The sequence below is a fragment of the Ranitomeya imitator genome, chromosome 2 (genome assembly GCF_032444005.1).
Source record: "Ranitomeya imitator isolate aRanImi1 chromosome 2, aRanImi1.pri, whole genome shotgun sequence".
Lineage (NCBI taxonomy): Eukaryota > Metazoa > Chordata > Amphibia > Anura > Dendrobatidae > Ranitomeya > Ranitomeya imitator.
The window spans coordinates 402,336,359-402,353,488 of record NC_091283.1 but is presented as its reverse complement, the minus strand read 5'-3'; the positions used below and the strand labels follow the sequence as shown (position 1 = coordinate 402,353,488).

Genomic DNA, 17,130 nt, shown 5'->3' with positions numbered 1-17,130 from the left:
TTTAAGTCCTCTTTTTCTCAGAAGAGGCAATTTGCTTGTCCTAAAAATGACAGTCTTACCCAGGCTGTTATATCTACAGCAAACCATCCCAATATATCTGCCTTCGTCTAAAAGAGTTAAAACTTAAGATAGCTTCTGTCGGTTTGTTTGGTCAACAGGTAGACTGAGGATACGAAATAATATTCTAACTTCCCCTACATACGCTGGAGAGGTCAGTCTGCCTGGCGGCCACTGCTGTTACTTAGCGGTCGCACATGAGAGGATACTAGCCTTATAATAATAATAATAATAATTTTATTTATATAGCGCCAACATATTCCGCAGCGCTTTACAAATTATAGATGGGACTTGTACAGACAATAGACATTACAGCATAACAGAAATACAGTTCAAAACAGATACCAGGAGGAGTGAGGGCCCTGCTCGCAAGCTTACAAACTATGGGGAAAAGGGGAGACACGAGAGGTGGATGGTAACAATTGCTTTAGTTAGCCTTGATACACTGCTCCATGTCAAAACTCTGGGTTCATACTGCACATGATACTTGCTCATTATCGGTAGCGTCTCTATCATGCACATCCGGCCCTCAATACCCGAAATAACATTCTGATTTCATGTAGGGTCGGGCAGACATTAAAAGTACGAGAGGCACTCTGATTGACCTGCACAGCCCACTAATGCCTAACTCATAACCCGTTGTCTCCACCGGCATTTCGACAAATCCCTTTCTGATTTGTTCAAAAACGACACTACTGCACGCTTACTAAGTGGCCCCAGAGGGTATGCTCTTACCACTCTCCAATACCTTGGGTGACCACCCTTGTAAGACAAGACATGATTTTGAATATGTTCAATTACAGCACTTTTACTTTTCGCTAGATAAGCATACGGAATTTGCTTGTCCTATGTTCTCCTTTGAAAAGTGGTGCTTTGCCCCCTCAGGCCCCCCACATGCCATCTCAAGAAATTACAGATTGTCGACAAATTCAGTCCTGACCGATCTACCTTCATTCCGCCGGGCTTGGGAGTTCGAACTTCAAACATTTACAAAAGATCAGTGGGATAAATGTTTCTTTTTGTCTCATAAGTCAGTAATAGTCACTAAATCACAGGAGACAAGTTATAAAATTGGCTCAATATGGAAGAGAGTCCCCTCTGCCCTGCATAAGTGGTTTCCTGAATTTTCTAATTTGTGTTGGCGTTGTGGAGCACACGAGGGGACAATGTCACATATATGGTGGGTCTGCCCGGTTCTGAGTGCTTTCTAGGAAGATGTTCTCAAGATTACACAGGTGACTGGAGTAAAAATCCCTAGTACCCCAGAAGCTATATGTTATATATGTTCTCTGTACCCAAAATGGGCTTACAAAAAATTCTTAAGACATCTCCTCTAAGCTGCTAAAACAATAATCCCCCTGCCGCTGGAAATCAGTAGACCTTCCTTCCTTAGAAGAATGGATTTTCAGAAATTGCTAAGGTTCATAATATGGAGAAACTAATAGCTCAAATGTGGAAAGAAATTTCTACAACCCTTACCAAATGGTTTCACTGGGAAGCTTTTCTCACCTCACCCAGCATGTGAGAATACTCTATGTATTATATATTATAAAATGATCCCTAACTAGTCCCTATTTCGCATCTTAAGAGATTGTTGATATTTCATTTTCCAATTGATGTCCTCATTGTAATCTTCGTCTTATCAGGCATTGACTTATGGTCCGCCTTGGCTCCTCCTTACCTTCTTACTATTTTCTACTCCCCTATGGCAAGAAGAACAACAAACAAATCAATTTTGGAACAAATCAAGCTAGACATGTCATTCGCAGCAAGAATCACCAAGTCACAACTTACCTATTTTGAACACGTCATATGAAGAGAGTAATCACTGGAGAAGGACATTGTGGTCAGATGAATAGAAGGAACAAGGTGCAGAGGAAGACCAACTACCCGACAGCTTAATGTAATCAAGGAAACAGAAGAGAAAACCCTGGTGGACCTATATAAGCTTGCACAAGATCAATCTTTCCACATATAGTTCAGCCACGAAGTCGCCATGGCTAAAGATCAAGCTAAAGGCCTTTAAATAAATAAATCTACTCATTTATAGATTATATTAATTAGCAACCTTTCCATAGTACCCATTATTTTATTTCATGTAATCTCACACACATTTAAGTGGTTGTGTATTTCTGTTTACCTGTTGATGATATTGGTCAATTATTTATGTTTCTTTTTCTAAAAATCAATAAATCGTGAATTTGAAGAAAAAAAAAAAGTTGGACATTATGGATCTCATTGGTCAAGTGACCTCTTCCCATTGAGAACACATCCTGATCATCACTCGAGACACATGTGCAAGTGTAAAGGCTCCTTTGGAAAATTAGCTGCCTGCCTAGCTGGCAGCCGAAATAATTGGCAGTTTTGGCAGCAAAGCTTACATCGGTAGTCTTGTATAACCCAAACCAGAATCCCATCTGGCCATCTGTAGTCCGCTCTTTCAGAGTTCTTTAGCTATGTTCAGACAGAAGTTTTGAAAAATTCAAAAACAACAAATGAAGCTTTGTGATATAACGATTATTTGAAAAGTGCAGGAAAGATTTTTTTTCTCTGAAATGTTTAAATATTTTTTAAGTAGGAATTTTGTAGTCAGATCCACTGCAAAAAACAAACAAACAAAAAGCTCTGACTTTCGAGGATGTCCTGGACAACCTCTTTAAGGCTGCCGTCACACTAGCAGTATTTGGTCAGTATTTTACATCAGTATGTGTAAGCCAAAACCAGGAGTGGGTGATAAATGCAGAAGTGGTGCATATGTTTCTATTATACTTTTCCTTTATTTGTTCCACTCCTTGTTTTGGCTTACAAATACTGATGTAAAATACTGACCAAATACTGCTAGTGTGACGGCAGCCTAAGTGTTTAGGCGTGATTGGAGAAGAAATCATCAGGAAAGTCAGGAGGTTTGAAAACTTTTTTAGACAAAAAAAAAACCAACCACAACAGTGTAACAAATGTATCTGCTACCGAGAAGCTTGATTTTGATTTATGAGGTTTATCATTTTGGGAAGACGACGACTATTGAAAATTCTACATAGTAACAGAAGTGAACTTTGGGAGTTGATGATTTCCCTGGGATTTTTTTTTTTTTTGTAGACGCAGCGCCAACGTCTCCTAATATACACAAACAACTGATGTTAATCAGACATAACGGAGCTCGAAACGTGTCAGAAAAGTTAAAATATTTAGGCCTCAGGGAGCCGTTTAGCCAACCTTAATCATCGGGGTCTGGAATGGCAAAAACCTGTGGAAAAAAATAAATCCTCCAGCAGTAGCTCTCAGTAAAACACAAGTTAATTAGTCTGACCCACTCAGAAAATAGCAGATCTTTGGATAGCGCTCGGATCACGTGGTGTCGTCAGGAGCCCTCTATGCTAAGTGGTTTTCCAGAGGATGTGTGTGGCAGACCTGAGGAATGAAGTCTATGGAAATATCTTGTGGTTTCTGATGTGGGTCGATTGCATACAGAAGGTACATAGAAAGAGGTAAGTAAAACGTGCATATAAAACCTGGAACGATAAAGAAACAAGACAGAAGAATTGACTGTGACAACATGCGGAACTCCAAGGGTGAACCCACTGGATCGCGGTGACTAACCTCCCCCGGCTGAGCTAACCTAGTGAGGACCACCCTCTATACAGAGAGAGAGTCAGGGGCAGGCCCAGGTGAGACTACCACCGCGACGGCCTGTACAAAGGAAATCCCCGTTGGAGACACAAGAAGGACAACTGGTCAGGGAGTGCTAGGGAGAGAGGGCAAGACTGAAGTATGGCGGGGTACAGGAAACAGATGGGATGGCCAGGAAGAACCAAACAGACAACACGGGGAGGTATGGAAGAGGACAGGAGACTAGAGAGGAGTAGGGAAGAAGGGCACTCGAGGGAACACAAGAATGGAAGGAGAAGGGTTACTTGGGGATGTGGTATCGCCGGGTACACACAGGAAGCAGGGAATCAGAAGACATGGGGACATAGAGAAACATACAAGGCCCAAATCACTAGGAAGCACAAGTTATAATCAGGCACCTCCTACAGGAAGAGGCTGCCTGATATACCCGGTACCTACCGCAAGACTACCGGGTCAGGGGCCTCCGGCAGCATAAGGAACCAGAGGTGCGCGGCAGCGGTCTAAACTGCGAGGTGCGCATGTGAGGAGACCCCGGAGCCAGCCACGAGACCGGAAGTGAGGATGCCAAGCGGCGCGCTCCGGTTTCACAGAGAAGCCGGGATGCCGAAGGAAGGTAAGTATGAGGGAGCGGCGTGACAGTGACATCTTCGAAATGTGGTGCTGGAGAAGCATGTTATCAATACCATGGATGGCAAAAAGAACGAACAAATCAATTTTGGAACACAAAGATCACCAAGCTAGGAATTGTCTACTTTGGATACATCATACGAAGAGAGTAATCACTGGAGAAGGACATCATGGTCGGAAGAAAAGAAGAAACTAGGCGAAGAGGAAGACCAGCAACCTGATGATACAACCAAGACAACAGCAGAGAAGACTCTGGTGGACCTATCTAGGCTTGCACGAGATCGATCTTCCTACAGAGTGTTCATCCATCAAGTTTGCCGTGGCTCAAGATCAAGCTGTTAATTAATAAGTAACATGTCATCTAAACGTAGAGATCAATAATTGACTACAAGTTGATCAAATTTGGATTGATCCCGCTGTGAATGCATGAGTCAGAAGAATAGAAGGGAAGCTTCAACGTAGCCTCAAGACCGATCTTGATTGATGGACGCAAGATGTCCGGTAAGAAAAGGATTGGATCTTAACATAAATTAGACATTTTGTAGCCACTGGAGTAAAGGTAAAGCAAGTAAAGGTGTTGGGCAGCAGCGCTTACTCCCCACTCCCCAACCTGCAAGTGAATAGTGTGACCGGAAGTGTTACTTAGCCCTGAAGTCTCCCGCTGTTCTGGAAAAGTGGAAAAATAGCATCCCGTCCATCATTCACGAAACCACTGCAGCCAATCACTAGCCTCGGTGAGAACACTTCCATGTATGACAAGAGCATGAGGCAGAGTGGCTGTCAATCTATTTTATATAAATGTTGGTTATGGGACAAATTGTATCACTTATCCATGGGATAAATGTTTGACCGCAGAGGGTCCGACTGCGGAGACCCCAATGATTCCCTTAATATGTGTGACCACCAGTCCTATAGACAGTGAATGGAATGGTGGACGCACATGCTAACTACTGCTCCATCCATAAAAAATTACTTTATGTCTCATTTCTATGATCGTGGGGGCTCCAAGCGGCTAGACCCCTAAAATGTCCATATAGCAGAAAATGAACAAAAAAAAGAAAAATAAAGGTCATAGATAATGTGAGGATACTACTGTAATTAATATTCTTGTTGGAAAACACTTCCAAAATCATTCAACAGCTTCCTCAATTTTTGTCCCACAGAGAGACCCACACACAAAAAGTTACGAGTTTGGGGCTGTCAGGTGATGTTTACGAGCAACCGGTGGGGAAGAAAATATGATGGTGGCAAATCCAAGCTTTCATTAAAGGCCGCAAGGTGTCTGCGAGCATAGGATACAGAGCATTTGCTTCAGCTGACACTGAACTTCTGAGCAAACTTGTAAAATATTAAAGTTGTGAGCCGCTAATAAAGTAGCATAAATCCCCGACCTATTCTCCTTCCTGAGGAAACGTTCTTGTGGTTACAGTGAGACTGACCCCTTTTCTACACGTGGGATTTACAATATACCAGTGATTTATCCCATATTTATGGGTCTAATAAAAACTTTCTAATTAAAATCTCATTAAAAGATCTGCGTACAGGTCATATGGAGTTGGCCAAAAAAATTGTGTGTAGCGCAGGACTGGTTAGTGCAGATTAATGTTCAGAAAGGACCCCTATAAAACTCAGAAATATTCCAAAATGTTCCCAGAAATTTAGTCTGTGGGAAGAAATAATCGGTTAGAAGACGAGCGCGACAGATTTTAGGACTGTGACCAAGAAGGACAGAGGAAGGGGCCACAACCGGGACCCCTCACTACAGAAGTATTAGTCAAGTACTCTAGTTAAGACTACAGTCAGTGCCATTATCCTGCACCCGAAGTGTCAGCGCCATTATCCTGCACCCCAAGTGTCAGCGCCATTATCCTGCACCCCAAGTGTCAGTGTCATTATCCTGTACCCGAAGTGTCAGCGTCATTATCCTGTACCCCAAGTGTCAGCGTCATTATCCTGTACCCCAAGTGTCAGCGCCATTATCCTGCACCCCAAGTGTCAGTGTCATTATCCTGCACCCCAAGTGTCAGCGTCATTATCCTGTACCCCGAAGTGTCAGTGTCATTATCCTGCACCCCAAGTGTCAGTGCCATTATCCTGTACCCCAAGTGTCAGCGCCATTATCCTGTACCCCAAGTGTCAGTGTCATCCTGTACCCCAAGTGTCAGTGCCATTATCCTGCACCCCAAGTGTCAGCGTCATTATCCTGTACCCCAAGTGTCAGCGACATTATCATGTACCCCAAGTGTCAGCGTCATTATCCTGTACCCCAAGTGTCAGCGTCATTATCCTGTACCCCAAGTGTCAGCGTCATTATCCTGTACCCCAAGTGTCAGCGTCATTATCCTGTACCCCAAGTGTCAGCGCCATTATCCTGTACCCCAAGTGTCAGCGTCATTATCCTGTACCCCAAGTGTCAGCGTCATTATCCTGTACCCCAAGTGTCAGTGCCATTATCCTGTACCCCAAGTGTCAGCGTCATTATCCTGTACCCCAAGTGTCAGCGTCATTATCCTGTACCCCAAGTGTCAGTGCCATTATCATGTACCCCAAGTTTCAGCGTCATTACCCAGTACCCCAAGTGTCAGTGTTACTAACCTGCACCCCAAGTGTCAGCACCATTATCCGCTACCCCAAGTGTCAGTGCCATTATCCTGTACCCCAAGTGTCAGCGTCATTATCCTGCACCCCAAGTGTCAGCGTCATTATCATGTACCCCAAGTGTCAGCATCATTATCATGTACCCCAAGTTTCAGCGTCATTATCCAGTACCCCAAGTGTCAGTGTTACTAACCTGCACCCCAAGTGTCAGCACCATTATCCGCTACCCCAAGTGTCCGTCATTATCCCGTATCCCAAGTGTCAGAGTCATTATCCTGTACCCCAAGTGTCAGCGTCATTATCCTGTACCCCAAGTATTAGTGCCATAATCCTGTGTCCCAAGTGTCAGTGTCATTACCCTGTACCCCAAGTATCCGTCATTATCGTGTACCCCAAGTGTCAGTGCCATAATCCTGTACCCCAAGTGTCCGTCATTATCCTGAACCCCAAGTTTCAGCATCATTATCCTGTACCCCATGTGTCAGTGCCATTTTCCTGTACCCCAAGTGTCAGTGTTACTATCCTGCACCCCAAGTGTCAGTGCCATCATCCTGTACCCCAAGTGTCAGCGTCATTATCCTGTACCCCAAGTGTCAGTGCCATCATCCTGTACCCCAAGTGTCAGTGTCATAACCCTGTACCCCAAGTGTCAGTGCCATTTTCCTGTACCCCAAGTGTCAGTGCCATTATCCTCTACCTCAAGTGTCAGCATCATTATCCTGTACCCCAAGTGTCAGCACCATTATCCAGTACCCCAAGTGTCCATCATTATCCCGTATCCCAAGTGTCAGTGTCATTATCTGGTACCCCAAGTGTCAGTGCCATTATCCTGTACCCCAAGTGTCAGTGTCATTATCCTGTGCCCCAAGTGTCAGTGTCATTATCCTGTACCCCAAGTGTCAGCGTCATTATCCTGTACCCCAAGTGTCAGCGTCATTATCCTGTACCCCAAGTGTCAGTGTCATTATCCTGTACCCCAAGTGTCAGCGTCATTATCCTGTACCCCAAGTGTCAGCGTCATTATCCTGTACCCCAAGTGTCAGTATCATTATCCTGTACCCCAAGTGTCCGTCATTATCATGTACCCCAAGTGTCAGCGTCATTATCCTGTACCCCAAGTGTCAGTATCATTATCCTGTACCCCAAGTGTCCGTCATTATCCTGTACCCCAAGTGTCAGTATCATTATCCTGTACCCCAAGTGTCCGTCATTATCATGTACCCCAAGTGTCAGCGTCATTATCCTGTACTGCAAGTGTCAGTGTCATTATCCTGTACCCCAAGTGTCAGCGCCATTATCCTGTACCGCAAGTGTCAGTGTCATTATCCTGTACCCCAAGTGTCAATGGCATTATCCTGTACCCCAAGTGTCAGTGCCATTAGCCAGGACCCCAAGTATCAGTGCTACTATCCTGCACCCCAAGTGTCAGTGCCATAATTCTGTACCCAGAGTGTCAGCGTCATTATCCAGTGCCCCAAGTGTCCGTCATTATCCTATACCTCAAGTGTCAGTGCCATAATCCTGTACACCAAGTGTCAGTGCCATTAGCCAGGACCCCAAGTATCAGTGCTACTATCCTGCACCCCAAGTGTCAGTGCCATAATTCTGTACCCAGAGTGTCAGCGTCATTATCCAGTGCCCCAAGTGTCAGTGTCATTATCCTGTACCCCAAGTGTCAGTATCATTATCCTGTACCCCAAGTGTCAGTATCATTATCCTGTACCCCAAGTGTCCGTCATTATCATGTACCCCAAGTGTCAGCGTCATTATCCTGTACCCTAAGTGTCAGTGCATTAATCCTGTACCCCAAGTGTCAGTGTCAATATCCTGTACCCAAAGTGTCAGCGTCATTATTGTGTACCCCAATGTCAGTGTTACTATCCTGCACCCTAAGTGTCAGTGTTACTATCCTGCACCCCAAGTGTCAGTGCCATTATCCTGTACCCCAAGTGTCAGCGTCATTATCCTGTACCCCAAGTGTCAGTGTCATCATCCTGTACCCCAAGTGTCAGTGTCATTATCCTGTGCCCCAAGTGTCAGTGTCATTATCCTGTACCCCAAGTGTCAGTGTCATTATCCTGTACCCCAAGTGTCAGTGTCATTATCCTGTACCCCAAGTGTCAGTGTCATTATCCTGTAGCCCAAGTGTCAGTGTCATTACCCTGTAGCCCAAGTGTCAGTGTCATTATCCGGTACCCCAAGTATCAGTGTTACTATCCTGCACCCCAAGTGTCAGTGCCATTATTCTGTACCCCAAGTGTCAGTGTCATTATCGTACACTCATCACCTAGTATCTGGGTGCCTGGATATTAGCAACTAAACTAATATAACAATCAGAACTCCGTTTTCAGCCCATGTGCTGAGTAAATATATCACTTCTTCCCTGGCACCATGAGATGGGGACTATTAAACAGCTTGACAAATCCATTGGTAAAGAGCATAAATAGCTCTCACAAGTCCTTCCCGCCTACTCCTCCTGCTAGACGTCGCGTTAGGCACGGCGGAGGACCATACATCATCTGCCTTAATGCAGTTTCTCTGCTTTTCCATATGGTCCAGCTTTAGGGTCACACATGCTGAAAAGCTTTGACATTGCTAAATAATTCCCAGGGCAGAGCGATCAATGATGTCATAATCAGAGCCGTCACAGGGCTGTGACATCACTACTTTATCATCCTACTCTGTAAGGAAACGGTATTTACCAGCCGTAATCCTCCTCCCCAGGCTTGTTCAATTAGTGCTGCTAATTTTTTATTGGCAAGCATCTGTGATCTGTACATATATAATCCAATTGCCATCCCGCCACACAGCGAGGGAGAAATAACAGCCCGGAAGGACTCCTCCAAGTTCAGAAAGGCAACCCGTGGGTCTATTAAAAATGCATCAGTTGGAGCCTAATCCTCAATACGAGAGCTGTCAACGGAACAAAATCTGCTATTTTCAGCCGCATTAGATGGAGCGGCCCATTGTCCCCGCCGCGGCTTTCCAACTTGTATGTTGTATTATGAAATTAAAAAGGTCAGCTCTCCTTTCTCCGCGGCTTACTCGAGCTCCTCGCCGCGCGCCCGTCTCCTGGGATTCCGCCGTGCCAGGTAATAAGGAGCTGCACCAAGCCAGTGCCAAGGACAGGATCGTATCACTATGTCATTGTATTGTTCTCAGAGTGTTCTCAGAAAAAAGGGCATTTAACGGGTGATGCTGGAGATTGGAAAAAAATACAAAAGGATATTAGGAGGATGCCAAGTCGCAGTGTTCCATGATACAAGGGCTCCAGAAACAATGACTGTGAACTGGAATAGTAGGGAAACAAAGGACTAGAAACACTCCGCATTCAGTTGTAATAGATTAAAAAAAATATGGGTTTAGTCTCCAGTAGTGATCAGCGAACATGTTGGGATAAGGTGTTCTCGGAGGATGCTCAGGTGCTAAACAAGGGTCTTCAATGTGCTCGAAAAATGTGTTCCAGTGCCCAAGGCTGCAAGTCTTCTGGCTGTTCGACAACATTGCCTGACAGAAACTGCCATAGTCTCACTGCTTGTATAATAAGGAATCCATAGTTTCACTGCTCGTACAGTAAAGAATCCACAGGCTCACAGCTCGTACAGTAAAAAATCCACAGGTTCACTGCTCATACAGTAAAGAATCCACAGGCTCACTGCTAGTATAGTAAAAAATGCACAGGCTCACTGCTAGTAAAGAATACACAGGTTCACTGCTAGTACAGTAAAGAATCCACAGGCTCACTGCTAGTACAGTAAAGAATCCACAGGCTCACTGCTAGTAAAGAATCCACAGGCTCACTGCTAGTACAGTAAAGAATCCACAGGCTCACTGCTAGTACAGTGAAGATTCCACAGGCTCACTGCTAGTACAGTAAAGAATCCACAGGCTCACTGCTAGTAAAGAATACACAGGTTCACTGCTCGTACAGCAAAAAATCCACAGGCTCACTGCTCATACAGTAAAGAATCCACAGGCTCACTGCTCATACAGTAAAGAATCCACAGGCTCACTGCTAGTACAGTAAAGAATCAACAGGCTCACTGCTAGTACAGTAAAGAATCCACAGACACACTGCTAGTAAAGAATCCACAGGCTCACTGCTCGTATCATAAAGAATCCACAGGCTCACTGCTAGTACAGTAAAGAATCCACAGGCTCACTGCTCGTACCGTAAAGAATCCACAGGCTCACTGCTAGTACCGTAAAGAATCCACAGGCTCACTGCTCGTACAGTAAAGAAACCACAAGCTCACTGCTCGAACAGTAAAGAATCCACAGGCTCATAGCTCTTACGGTAAAGAATCCACAGGTTCACTACTCAAAGTAAAGAAACCACAGGCTCACTGCTCATACAGTAAAGAATCCACAGGCTCACTGCTAGTACAGTAAAGAATCCACAGGCTCACTGCTAGTAAAGAATCCACAGACTCACTGCTCGTACAGCCAAGAATCCACAGGCTCACTGCTTGTTCAGTAAAGAATCCACAGGCTCACTGCTCGTACAGTAAAGAAGCCACAGGCTCACTGCTCGTACCGTAAAGAATCCAGAGGCTCACGGCTCGTACTGTAAAGAATCCACAGGCTCACTGCTAGTACCGTAAAGAATCCACAGGCTCACTGCTAGTACCGTAAAGAATCCACAGGCGCTCTGCTAGTACAGTAAAGAATGCACAGGCTCACTGCTCATACAGTAAAGAATCCACAGGCTCACTAAGTACAGTAAGGAATCCACAGGCTAAAAGCTCGTACAGTAAAGAATCCAGACTCACTGCTTGTACAGTAAAGAATGCACAGGCTCACTGCTCGTACAGTAAAGAATCCAGACTCACTGTTTGTACAGTAAAGAATCCAGACTCACTGTTTGTACAGTAAAGAATCCAGACTCACTGCTCGTAAAGGAAAGAATCTATAGTCTTTGTCATAAAGAATCCATACTCTCACAGTACACAGACAGTCCTAAGTGTAAGGGGCTGCTTGCTCCAACCACGGTTACAATAGGCAATCTGCAGTTGAGGCGTTGGTTACAGCTTTTGCACTTTTTATCACCTCTCAACCAGATTTTTTTTTTTGCTAAAAACTAGGGTAAGTTGTATATGTAATTGAAAAACCATAGAAAACTGCTATAAATGAATAAAACAAAGCCTCTTAATTATCAGTTTATTCACGTAGTGCAGACAAATCGCATTTTTTCCGTGTGAGCTTAAAAAATTGTTTAAAAAAAAACAACACATTTTGCAGTAATGTAAAAAATTGTGGCATAAAAAATGCTGGATCACTGCGACTAAACCCTACAGAAGAATTATTTTGAGAGGTTTTGCCGAGGAGAAAGCAAATCATTCCTTGTGCACCTCTTTTGGCAAAGTATGCAGAGACAGCTGGATAATAGTAAAACTAAAGTGGAAACATCAATTCTTGGGGACATGAGCTTTAATAAAGCAAACCTTGTGCAAATAAATAAAAACCTTACAAAAAAAAGAAAAAGTCAAAGATGGAAGGTGCGGTTATAATCATCTTATGGGGTTTGGAATTCATCTCTTCGCCATTGTACTTCATAAAGCCATCACAATGAAGAATTATTTCCATTATATTCCAAATTTAAAGCGTATGTTCACTTTTGAAGATCATTTAAGTGTATAAATGTACATATGCCCCAGATAAAACGATTAAAGGGTTATCCTCCCATCTTCATAGATAATATTTTTGAATTGCGCTTATAAAAACAAGCAACTTTGCAATTTACTGTTTATTAAAATGTGTCGCTTTTCCTGAGATATTAACATTTTCATCTTGTTTAGAGCTTGTTGTCTAGGACACCGACCACCGCTGCTGTCTAGCTTGTAAGTACTGCGCTGAAACTGGCCGAGATAAGGGTGTAACAGGGGCTACAGCTATCCTGTCTTCCAGTGGTAGCCGGTCTTCAAGGAAACTAGCTTTAAAGAAAAGTGTCAAGAGCGGCTAAAAATTGTAATAAGCAGTAACTTGCAAAATTGCTTGAATTTGCAACCACTATCAGACCACACTCATTTATGAAGATAAGAAAAACAACCCTTTACATGTGTACATACACTACTTATCCTGTGCAGATCCAAAGCTACCTCCTCTATTATACTGCAGAGCTGCCCTCACTATTCTGCTGGTGCAGTCACTGTGTACATACATTACATTACTTATCCTGTACTGATCCTGAGTTCCATCCTGTATTATACTCCAGAGCTGCACTCACTATTCTGCTGGTGCAGTCACTGTGTACATACGTTACATTACTTATCCTGTGCAGATCCAGAGCTACCTCCTCTATTATACTGCAGAGCTGCCCTCACTATTCTGCTGGTGCAGTCACTGTGTACATACACTACTTATCCTGTGCAGATCCAGAGCTACCTCCTCTATTATACTGCAGAGCTGCCCCCACTATTCTGCTGGTGCAGTCACTGTGTACATACACTACTTATCCTGTGCAGATCCAGAGCTACCTCCTCTATTATACTGCAGAGCTGCCCTCACTATTCTGCTGGTGCAGTCACTGTGTACATACATTACATTACTGATCCTGTACTAATCCTGAGTTACATCCTGTATTATACTCCAGAGCTGCACTCACTATTCTGCTGGTGCAGTCACTGTGTACATACATTACATTACTGATCCTGTACTGATCCTGAGTTACATCCTGTATTATACTCCAGAGCTGCACTCACTATCCTGCTGGTGCAGTCACTGTGTACATACATTACATTACTTATCCTGCACTGATCCGGAGTTATATCCTGTATTATAATCCAGAGCTGCACTCACTACACTGTGTGCAGAATTATTAGGCAAGTTGTATTTTGATCACTGGATACTTTTTATACATGTTTTCCTACTCCAAGCTGTTCAGGCTTGAGAGCCAACTACCAATTAAGTAAATCTGGTGATGTGCATCTCTGTAATGAGGAGGGGTGTTGTCTAATGACATCAAAACCCTATATAAGGTGTGCTTAATTATTAGGCAACTTCCTCTCCTTTGGCAAAATGGGTCAGAAGAGAGATTTGACGGGCTCTGAAAAGTCCACAATTGTGAGATGTCTTGCAGAGGGATGCAGCAGTCTTGAAATTGCCAAACTTTTGAAGCGTGATCACCGGACAATCAAGCATTTCATGGCAAATAGCCAACAGGTTCGCAAGAAGCACGTTAATCAAAAAAGGTGCAAAATAACTGCCCATGAATTGAGGAAAATCAAGCGTGAAGCTGCCAAGATGCCATTTGCCACCAGTGTTGCCATATTTCAGAACTGCAACGTTACTGGAGTATCAAAAAGCACAAGGTGTGCAATACTCAGGGACATGGCCAAGGTAAGGAAGGCTGAAAAATAAACACCTTTGAACAAGAAGCGCAAGATAAAACGTCAAGACTGGGCCAAGAAATATCTTAAGACTGACTTTTCAAAGGTTTTATGGACTAATGAAATGAGAGTGACTCTTGATGGGCCAGATGGATGGGCCAGAGGCTGGATCAGTAAAGGGCAGAGAGCTTCACTCCGACTCAGACACCAGCAAGGTGGAGGTGGGGGACTGGTAGGGGCTGGTATCATCAAAGATGAACTTGTGGGATCTTTTCGGGTTGAGGATGGAGTGAAGCTAAACTCCCAGACCTACTGCCCGTTTCTGGAAGACAACTTCTTCAAGCAGTGGTACAGGAAGAAGTCGGTATCGTTCAAGAAAAACATGATTTTCATGCAGGACAATGCTCCATCACATGCCTCCAACTACTCCACAGTGTGGCTGGCCAGTAAAGGTCTCAAAGAGGAGAAAATAATGACATGGCCCCCTTGTTCACCTGATCTGAACCTCATAGAGAACCTGTGGTCCCTCAGAAAATGTGAGATCTACAGGGAGGGAAAACAGTCCACCTCTCGGAACAGTGTCTGGGAGGCTGTGGTGGCTGCTGCACGTAATGTTGATCGTAAACAGATCAAGCAACTGACAGAATCTATGGATGGAAGGCTGCTGAGTGTCATCATAAAGAAAGGTGGCTATATTGGGCACTAATTTTTTTGGGTTTTGTTTTTGCATGTTAGAAATGTTTATTTCTAAATTTTGTGCAGTTATATTGGTTTACCTAGTGAAAAAAAACAAGTGAGATGGGAATATATTTGGTTTTTATTAAGTTGTCTAATAATTATGCACTGTAGTAGTTACCTGCACAGACAGATATCCTCCTAAGATAGCCAAATCTAAAACAACCCCACTCCAACTTCCAAAAATATTAAGCTTTGATATTTACGAGTCTTTTGGGTTGATTGAGAACATAGTTGTTGATCAATAATAAAAATAATCCTCTAAAATACAACTTGCCTAATAATTCTGCACGCAGTGTATTCTGCTGGTGCAGTCACTGTGTAAATACATTACTTATCCTGTACTGATCCTGAGTTACATCCTGTATTATACTCCAGAGCTGCACTCACTATTCTGCTGGTGCAGTCACTGTGTACATACATTACATTACTTATCCTGTACTGATCCTGAGTTGCATCCTGCATTATACTCCAGAGCTGCACTCACTATTCTGCTGGTGCAGTCACAGTGTACATACATTACATTACTTATCCTGTACTGATCCTGAGTTGCATCCTGCATTATACTCCAGAGCTGCACTCACTATTCTGTTGGTGCAGTCACTGTGTACATACATTACATTACTTATCCTGTACTGATCCTGAGTTACATCCTGTATTATACCCCAGAGCTGCACTCACTATTCTGCTGGTGCAGTCACTGTGTACATACATTACTGATCCTGTACTGATCCCGAGTTATATCGTTTATTATACCCCAGAGCTGCACCCACTATTCTGCTGGTGCAGTCACTGTGTGCATACATTACTGATCCTGTACTGATCCTGAGTTACATCCTGTATTATACACCAGAGCTGCACTCACTATTCTGCTGGTGCAGTCACTGTGTACATACATTACATTACTTATCCTGTACTGATCCTGAGTTACATCCTGTACTATACCCCAGAGCTGCACTCACTATTCTGCTGGTGCAGTCACTGTGTACATACATTACATTACTGATTTTCTACTGATCCTAAGTTACATCCTGCATTATACTCCAGAGCTGCACTCACTATTCTGCTGGTGCAGTCACTGTGTACATACATTACTGATCCTGTACTGATCCCGAGTTACATCCTGTATTATACACCAGAGCTGCACTCTCAATTCTGCTGATGCAGTCACTGTGTACATACATTACATTACTTATCCTGTACTGATCCTGAGTTACATCCTGTATTATACTCCAGAGCTGCACTCACTATTCTGCTGGTGCAGTTACTATTCTGGAGGTAAATTCACCATGTAGCAGTTAATCTGAATGGTCACGTCTGTCACGTTTTAGGTCCATTTAGATGAATTTTCTACACTTTTCCTATGAACCTTGCTGTGATATGTCGCAGGTTACATCTAGATCATGCAATCAGACTATAATGGGCAATATGGGAAAAATTCCCCAAAACACTGCAGACTATTGGGACGGCTGGGCGATATATGATTAAAGGATGATTAAGCATAGCAACGGCAAACATATAAACAGAACATAATTCCTGCTACCAGCACCTACGTATTTCCACATGTCATTGGTGATGAACCCTGATCTTATGTGACATTTTATATTCTCCACAAAACACTAAAGAAGACTTTCAGTACCGAGCAACAAAACGTTGGGCTTCATAAGTTCTACTTTAGTGGTTTGTTGAGAAGTGTTTTGTCACGTTTGTGTCCAGTGGGGTTATACATTTAGCTGCAAGAGCTGAAATCTAAAGGATGTCCGGCTCATTGAGTCAAGTGGTGATGACACCACATCTCTTAAATAGGTATTCTATCTTATAAATCAGGGCACATCATGAGAAAAAATCATCACTTCATGATCCGACAGGGTATAAGTTCTGGTTTATCTCTACACTCGCTTCCCTCCACATCGGAGGTCTCAAACTTGAATATGTCCATGATGTAGCGACCTCTGGATACTTGGAATTACAGTGGAAAGGCAGAAGCATTAAACCTAAACCAGTGGGGTTCTGGAAGTTGTACCCTCACCGATCACATAGGGATCTTAAGGTACCTTCACACTGAACAACTTAACAACGATAACGATAGCGATCCGTGACGTTGCAGCGTCCTGGATAGCGATATCGTTGTGTTTGACACGCAGCAGCGACCAGGATC

General features: G+C 43.6%; 1 protein-coding gene across 1 annotated transcript in view; it reads right to left on the bottom strand.

Moving 5' to 3' along the window:
- STX8 (syntaxin 8) overlaps nt 1-17,130 on the bottom strand; it is a 289,427-nt gene that overhangs the window by 181,421 nt on the left and 90,876 nt on the right. The gene's annotated exons all lie outside the window — the stretch shown is intronic.